At 33.4% G+C, this 8,759-nt stretch overlaps 1 pseudogene; it reads left to right on the top strand.

The window, feature by feature from the left end:
- The first annotated feature begins 4,523 nt into the window (after positions 1-4,523).
- Positions 4,524-6,174, top strand: LOC128920376 (tRNA (adenine(58)-N(1))-methyltransferase catalytic subunit TRMT61A-like; annotated as a pseudogene).
- Positions 6,175-8,759: the final 2,585 nt, after the last annotated feature.

Genomic DNA, 8,759 nt, shown 5'->3' with positions numbered 1-8,759 from the left:
GAGAAAAATTGTGTTAATTTGAATGTTAATAACTGTACGCTTACAGATTCGCTTATATACAGTGCGCAAACGACTCGCTATATAATTTCATTTACATTTAATATCAAAATACATACGTATATATGCAAAACTTTATGATTTATTCCATAAAATGCTTTGAAGTATATAATGAAATAATTATTTTATATACATATGTTAAAATATAATATAATTATATACTGCATACATATGAATATTTATTTTCTTTGGTTATTAAAAGTTTCGATAATATACCAAAAGAATAAAAGTTGGCGCATAATTTGTAATTATGTGTGCATGTAAACAAAATCGAAAGAACCATACGCATAATGTTTGTAAATTTGTTTACATGCATATGTGCGTAAATATGAGCCTCATGGTTTGTTGTAAAATCTTCGTTGCCACAGACAACGAATGGCCGCAAATTGTGATTTTTTGTTCTCAAGTCAAAGCAGTGTCGCACGTTCGAAGGGAAGGGGTCCAGGTCCCCAACTCATGTTATCGTTTGAATTTTTATGTCTTGATTCTTACAGAAATCAGTCGTAGTACATTGAAATATGGCATAATACATTGGTAGAATATTTAAATACATTTAATTATTTGTATTTGCTAATTGTACGTCAATACTATACAATACATAATTAGCGCATTTATAATTAGGGAGGGATCACTTGAAACGCCTCTGTAAAGCTCGATGTGTCGAAGGTTTGATGGCCGCCTGCGCGACGTCAAAACGACGCAACATTGCGTTGTTGGTAGAAAATCGGCTTGTCGTAAATATGTATGAATATGTATGAGCATGCAAACATATCAACATAAATTTTTGCGAGCCTCAAATCAGAATTTTTGCTGAAAAATATTTTAAAAGGCTATGTTGCCATTTTTGTACCTAGGTTTTTGCGATGTTGTAAATTTTCCTTCTGGAGGGAACATTAGAAAAATCTTCAATTTATGATTTTTGTCATCGTCGCGAAAAGCCGTTTCATTCATATGAATGAAGCAACTTTGCCAAGTGAATATGCGCTTGCGTTCATGAATGAAAATGGTTTTGTTGTATGTACTACAAAATTTGGCTTCGTTGATTGGCTGCCATATTGACTTGTGATGCTGCTTATGCGTTTGAGGCGCTTGTTGTTTTTGTAGAAAATACTTTTGATTTTTTGTAATGGTGACAAACTTACGTGTACGCATATGCGAATGTAAGTTTGTGTATGCATTACTTGTTCGTCAATGATATACAAACATATTTATGTATATGCATATGTAACAATGTGTGCATATAACCTTCACTGATAAGTGATAACGAGACAATACGAATTTTGGAAGATGTCCATACATATGCATCTACATATGTAAGTATGTACGTAAGCGCTTTTGTATATATCTAGGTATACACATGTATGTATATACAAGTCTCATATAAATATGTAGTTAATTTTAGTATTGTAAGAAATGCATTTAATATAAAAATAAAAGCATTTTTTATGAAAGTAGGTATATTGTTTTAAAACATTACATTCATATGTAGGTCCGTTTAAACATGCCGACAAATATGCCTCTGAAATCGCATAATTTATTTGAATTGAATAAATTTTGCATGCAGTCATAAATAAATATCATATTAGCACATATGATTGCATATAAATGTATCAATATATAAGCAAACGGGCTAACATCCCGATATAATAGAAATGTAAATCTCTGAGCATATTTTTCATTTAATGCTCAGCAATGTTAACGTGACGCTGTTAAAATTTCTCCTTCCAAGCTGGCTGAGGTGAAACACGCTCATCGTGTTTTGTTAGATTTTGACAATTCACACGCTGGTCCGCAATTGGACCTTCTCTATATTTAACGTTCTCTGCATATTGTAACCTAAATGATACCAGAAAAAACTGGAATTGACAATCGAAATCGATAACTTGCCAAATGTATATAGACATCGATATTCGTAGTTGCCAGAATGTTCGAGGGACGATAACTTGCTAACAATCGACTATATAAGGGCTGCCGACTAACAGCAAGACACAGTTCTAATAAGAGAGTTGTCGAGTACGGACAATTCTAAAGAGACAGTTGTCGAGTAAAGTGTAAGCAAGTTATAAGTTAGAGTTGTAAAGTAGAGTAAGTAGTAATAAAGTGTTAAGTTATAAGAAATTAGAAATATAGATTACCCAGCAAGTCATTGGTACTGAAACTCCAACACATTCAAAGAAATTTTAATAACACCACTACATCCCACATGTGCAACAAAGGGTAAAATGTGCATGAACATTTACCTAAGCTCTTCTATCGTACAGCACCCTGAATGAGAGAAAGAAACAACCTAAGTTCTAGTGTGTTTGAACAAGTTTTGTTTTGAGCTATGTATATCATGGCTGCTTGTGAAGTATTATTTTGCGTGTTTTATTTAAATCAGAGATCTGCAGACTAATTAAAGTTTAAATTATTGAACCACGCATTTTTAAATAAGTAAAACGTAAAATATAAGTTTTCTAAAACCAAAATATGGAATTGAAGAGGTTGAAGTGGTGAACACAAAGACGACGACACGACAAGACGTAGCGACGGCTGATCACAAATGTCGCTTTGAAGCCAGCGTCTTGAACATTTTGAAGACGGCAGCGACTTATCAAACACAATTTCATTGTTGCCGTACTAAAATCTTTCACTTCAATAAAATTTACATATTTAGTTTAAAGTGAAATTATTTGTGCAAAAAATGTAAAAATGGTCGATTTATTTGTTTTAAATAATCGATTGTTATTATAAATGTTATATCAAAGCTATTTTACGTTTCTGCTGGCAAAATAACGTCATACTTGTTAGAACTTTGAATAATTTTACATTTCACATATTAGTGGCAGCTCTATAGCGGCCATTGTCGTCGGCAAAATTAGAAACATTTCTAATTTGGCGACAGCGAAGACTTCAACCCTTTTGTCGTGAAGTCGTGCTGTTGTCAAAAAATCTGTTCCCATAAGAACGCGTGCATTTTAATATTTGACAGATGTCGCTCGTCGCTTGTCGTCTTCTATGTGTTCAGCACATAATATAGCAATACTTCATCTCACTGTCAATTTGAAGCACGCAATAGAAACCACAGTACATACAGTAGAAAACCTTATTCGTGGGGAATTCTCGGTGGTAAGATAGCCGCCATCTTGGAAAAACGCAGTGCTGTATATATTGAGTACTCCATTTTAGTAAAACTTTAGTCATAAAATAGCAAATATTATGTATAAAGGGAAATTATTTATTTATACTGTATTTCAATTATAGAAGATTTTAACATCAATGTGTGCCTTATTATTGCAAAAAATATATTAAATGTAGATGAGATATTTTATAAGTGGTGAGAATAAAATACAGCTCTCATACAAGTACTTCTCTGTGGTACATTATTTTTGGCCACATTTATTTAAACTTAACTGGCACAAAATTAGCAAAAAATCCATTTTTGCTAGTTTTTACTTAAATTATTACAAACAATTATATTTAAAATACTTTGAATTGCAAAGCTTGGAAGTACACAAAAGTTTTATAAGCTTGAAATGATACGTGGTTGCCTCCTTATTAAACATTTTTAAAACAAAATTTGTCATGATCCTATTGAATAGGCATTTCAAACCATCGGGTCCAAGGTAACAAGATTCAAAATCATCATTTAATACTAATATAAGTTTTTTTATGAAATTTATAAAAAGCTCAAGAGCTTTTACCAAGTTTGACGAATCCTACACTTTTTATTTTGTAAAAGTATAGGCGTCTTCAGAGATCTACCCTTTCTCGAATAATGTTAAAGACAGCAAACAATTGTGCATTTTAAAATATTCATTATACATATAACTATATAAATATGAAAATTAATTTCTCTGAAGGAAATCGTTTTCAATTATATCAATTTCCATACAATGTCTAATAGATTGCTGACTATCTATGGAAGATATTGCCAATGCTTGAAAAGTTTGTCAAGAACTATCTTGAACCAGACAAACACACTCTTTCAAGATTATTTATTGAAAATTATTCAAATTGCTTAATAGTAATATTAAATCTTTTAAAATTTGAAAGCGCCAAATACAGTGTCACCAACCCAGGGATGTATTTATTTTAATACAATATTTAAAAATTAGTTGAATCGCTTTATACACTTGTACATAAAATATAACTAATTAAAAAATTAAAAAAAAAATTATTTTATTTAATAATTATTTAAGTACTGTTCATCGGACTTTAAAAGTTTTGTGAAGATTAAATGCTAGCACAACACCCTAATTACCACATTTGTAGCAAAAAAAGCGTAGCACACAACCCAAGTACGCCTCGGTGGTGTGTTAAAAGATGAAAATTAATGTAAACAAAAAAAGGTTTTCTACTGTATATACTGAGATAGAAACTTCGCCAGCAATAGCCAACAACAAGTGCGAAACAATGGAATACGTAAATAATTGTTGAATATAATAAAATTGTCTTGCCTTAAATTCTAATTAATACAGATATTTCAAATCTCATACGGCGCGTTAAAGGTACGCAACCCAATTGATGTCACTTATGGGTAGCAGCGAAGAACTCTCGAAGGGATAGGAGTATGTGTTGCAAGCAAATCCAGAACTAAGGACGCAAACGCTGCTACATCGAAGGCAAATCTTTTACGCACCAGATATTAGTATGATAGTCTTTCAACTTGAAATTCGTCCTGGTTCAGTTATATGTAGTTGAATCGGAACTAGTTCAGGTGCAATGCCACATTTTGGCCATCTACATACACTTGGCATCCACGAAGTGCGGGTGCAACAAGCACGTGAAGAATTGGAACGACATGGTTTAGGTGCGTTTGAAACCGTTTATTATCACGACGTGTGTCAACTGGGTTTTGCCAATGAGCTAGAGGGCAAAGCAGTTGCAGTATTTTTGGACTTACCGGCACCTCAGTTGGCCGTGTCATTAGCAGCTAAAACTCAGAAATTAAAGGGTAAATTTAAGTGAATGTTTGTGATCATAGAAATTTAAAAACTTCTTGCATGTTCAATTAGGAGGGCTTTTTCGATTAATTTTCACCTTGTATTGAGGAATCATAACGTTGTTGTATCGCTTTACAAGGACATGGATTCGCCGAAATTTGTTCAATGGAAATACTACAGCAAGAACACTGATGTTAAGACTAGAACGTTGCCCGTGCAAGATTTAGAATTCGTGAAGTATAAGGTAATTATTATCATAATTTATGTTGTGAAAATTAAATATTTATATTTTATAGAAACCCTCCTCACAGAAATTTGATGTATCTAGTACTATTGAAATAAATGAAAGAACAGATCCTACGAAAACTCCTAAAAAAGCAAAAAAAACCGTGATAGTACCAAAAACAGTACTGGAAGTGCACATGTAGTTTTGGTTCGCAGTTTTGGGTCTTTCATCCGTGATTGTACTAATAACATTCCCTAAATTGTGCAAGAGGTATATATACATTGCTAAATGATGAATTTAATGTGCAAGAAAGGGATGAACGATCACACGTACACAAGAGTTTCGTGTACTTTTGTCAATTCGCCCTTAAGAATAGCATAGAACTTTCATTGAAACTGCTAGTACCGCTGCCTGGCCAACATATCAAATCACCCGTGGAAAAGATGGCTGAAAAAGTAACATATCAAATAACCTGTGGAAAAGACGGCTGTAAAAGCAATATAATAATACTACATCAATCGCCCGTGAAAAGACGCAGAAGCAACGTAGTATTACTACCTCAATCCTCAATTCTGTTGAAGGATAGGAACACTTGACTGGACGAGCTGGTCCAACACCCAATAAGCGTCAGGATCCTTTAGGAAGGAGACGCACCCTCCAAATGTGCGCACCGTGGGAGCTTTAGTAGGTACTAACCAAACGAGAGGACACCCAAGTGGCGCCAAGAGGCTAACAAGTAAGAATTAGAAGCTAAGAAAACATTAAAAGTTAAAAGAAAAAAATTTTGTGAAAAAAAGGAAACTTTAAAAAATAATAAAGATATTAAAAATAAGTAAGAAAATTTTACAAATTAAAAAATTTATGAAATAAAAAAAGAAACATCCAAAATGGTCAGAAAATATATTGCAAAAGAAAAAAAACAAAAGAATATTCAAGATTTTTTCTCTTCATAGTAAATACATATGTATGTATGTAAATGTAAATATGTTTTTCATGTAAATCCATATGTTTTATTGAAGCAAATAAATGAATGAATTTTTTAAGTTTAAAAATGCATTCAATATTATAAAAACATATAATTTATGTATATATTTGGAAAAGTAATTTATTCGATAAAGTAAATTACCCAAAATACCAATCGATTTACTTTTCGAGAGTATATTGTATTTAAAAAAAAAAAATTAAGGAAACATTTTTAAGTAACATTTATCTACATTTAAAATTTTAATTGTATATTTCACCACCTTCGGGGGGACCCTCCAGCTTATAAAAAACAAAATTCTCTGCGATTCACCGCCCACGGGACCCTCCAGAGAATTATAAATTTTAAATAAATATAAATATAGGGTTGTACAGCCAATGACTTTATATAAAATGAAGAGCCGCGATTCACCACCTTCGGGGGGACCCTCCGGTTCTTTATAATTAAAGTTCAACTCTGCGATTCAACACCCAAGGGACCCTCCAGAGTAAAAGAACAATTAATATAAATAAAGGGTGATTTTTTTGAGGTTAGGATTTTCATGCATTAGTATTTGACAGATCACGTGGGATTTCAGACATGGTGTCAAAGAGAAAGATGCTCAGTATGCTTTGACATTTCATCATGAATAGACTTACTAACGAGCAACGCTTGCAAATCATTGAATTTTATTACCAAAATCAGTGTTCGGTTCGAAATGTGAAATCCGCTTTTTTATCGACAAATTTTGTTCAGCGATGAGGCTCATTTCTGGTTGAATGGCTACGTAAATAAGCAAAATTGCCGCATTTGGGGTGAAGAGCAACCAGAAGCCGTTCAAGAACTGCCCATGCATCCCGAAAAATGCACTGTTTGGTGTGGTTTGTACGCTGGTGGAATCATTGGACCGTATTTTTTCAAAGATGCTGTTGGACGCAACGTTACGGTGAATGGCGATCGCTATCGTTCGATGCTAACAAACTTTTTGTTGCCAAAAATGGAAGAACTGAACTTGGTTGACATGTGGTTTCAACAAGATGGCGCTACATGCCACACAGCTCGCGATTCTATGGCCATTTTGAGGGAAAACTTCGGAGAACAATTCATCTCAAGAAATGGACCCGTAAGTTGGCCACCAAGATCATGCGATTTAACGCCTTTAGACTATTTTTTGTGGGGCTACGTCAAGTCTAAAGTCTACAGAAATAAGCCAGCAACTATTCCAGCTTTGGAAGACAACATTTCCGAAGAAATTCGGGCTATTCCGGCCGAAATGCTCGAAAAAGTTGCCCAAAATTGGACTTTCCGAATGGACCACCTAAGACGCAGCCGCGGTCAACATTTAAATGAAATTATCTTCAAAAAGTAAATGTCATGAACCAATCTAACGTTTCAAATAAAGAACCGATAAGATTTTGCAAACTTTTTGCGTTTTTTTTTTTTAAAAAGTTATCAAGCTCTTAAAAAATCACCCTTTACATAAAAAAACAATATGTCAAACCCAAATAACCTAATCCGACCTCCTGTACTTAACGCTGCACCTCAGCAACCAGCTTCTTCCTCTCCCAATAACATTAATATGGACCAGTTAACCACGATCATAACTGGAGTTGTTAACAACATATTTAGCAAAAAACAGAAGGACGAAACATAGTCCAATCCGCACTAAACCCAAATGCTAATTTTGGGACAGACATTTTCACACATTACTGACGTAACCGAAGACACAAACCTTTCCCACAATATTACTGAACTTGATAAAATACACTGACTACTGACGAAATTGAACAGCCAGACCAGGCTTATGTAGAAAAAAATTCAATGCCTGAAACTCAAGATTATATCGATATCAATTTTTTAGAATGAGCAGTTCTTCGTTGCCTTACATACGTAGAGTTCAAAACGAAGAACGGAAAAAGTCTATAAATGTTAATCGATACAGGCTCAATTAAAAATTATATACAGCCCTGCCACGTAGCAAAACAAATACTAAATGACGAACCATTTTTCGCAAAATCTTTTGCAGGACAGATGAAAATTACTCACTATACAACCATAAATTTATTTTGCAATATAGGAAAACACACTACTTTGAAATTCTTCCTTCTCCCTACATTAAATTCGTTCGACGGCATAATTGGAAATGATAGCCTTAAAGAAATGCGTGCCACCGTTAATACTTATGACAATACTCTGACATAAGGTAATGGCACTAAAATTAAAATTAAACAAAAATTATCTTCGACAGTAAATAAAATACACGTAAGGACTGATCATATGACAGTTACACAAAAACAATATACAGAGGTAGTAAAAATTATTTACACATCGGACGTTTTTTTACAAGTTTCACACAAAAGCTTTCGCTTGTTGTTGTTGTTGTCGCAGGGTAACCTTGATCTATTCCTGAGCGAATGAAGTCCGTTTGGAAAGAATCGCTAGAATTATGGCGGAGAAATAAGTGAATGAACCGAAAACTCGCAGTAGTCAAAAGTATTAACACAAATTTTTTTTGTGTCAAAAGTATTTACACACAACTTGAACTCTATTATCCTGTTCTTATTTAACGATAACTTTAAAATTTTAATGT

The sequence above is a fragment of the Zeugodacus cucurbitae genome, chromosome 3, assembly GCF_028554725.1.
Source record: "Zeugodacus cucurbitae isolate PBARC_wt_2022May chromosome 3, idZeuCucr1.2, whole genome shotgun sequence".
In the NCBI taxonomy this organism is placed as follows: domain Eukaryota; kingdom Metazoa; phylum Arthropoda; class Insecta; order Diptera; family Tephritidae; genus Zeugodacus; species Zeugodacus cucurbitae.
The sequence above is the reverse complement of the archived record's forward strand: the minus strand, read 5'-3'. Positions and strand labels throughout refer to the sequence as shown.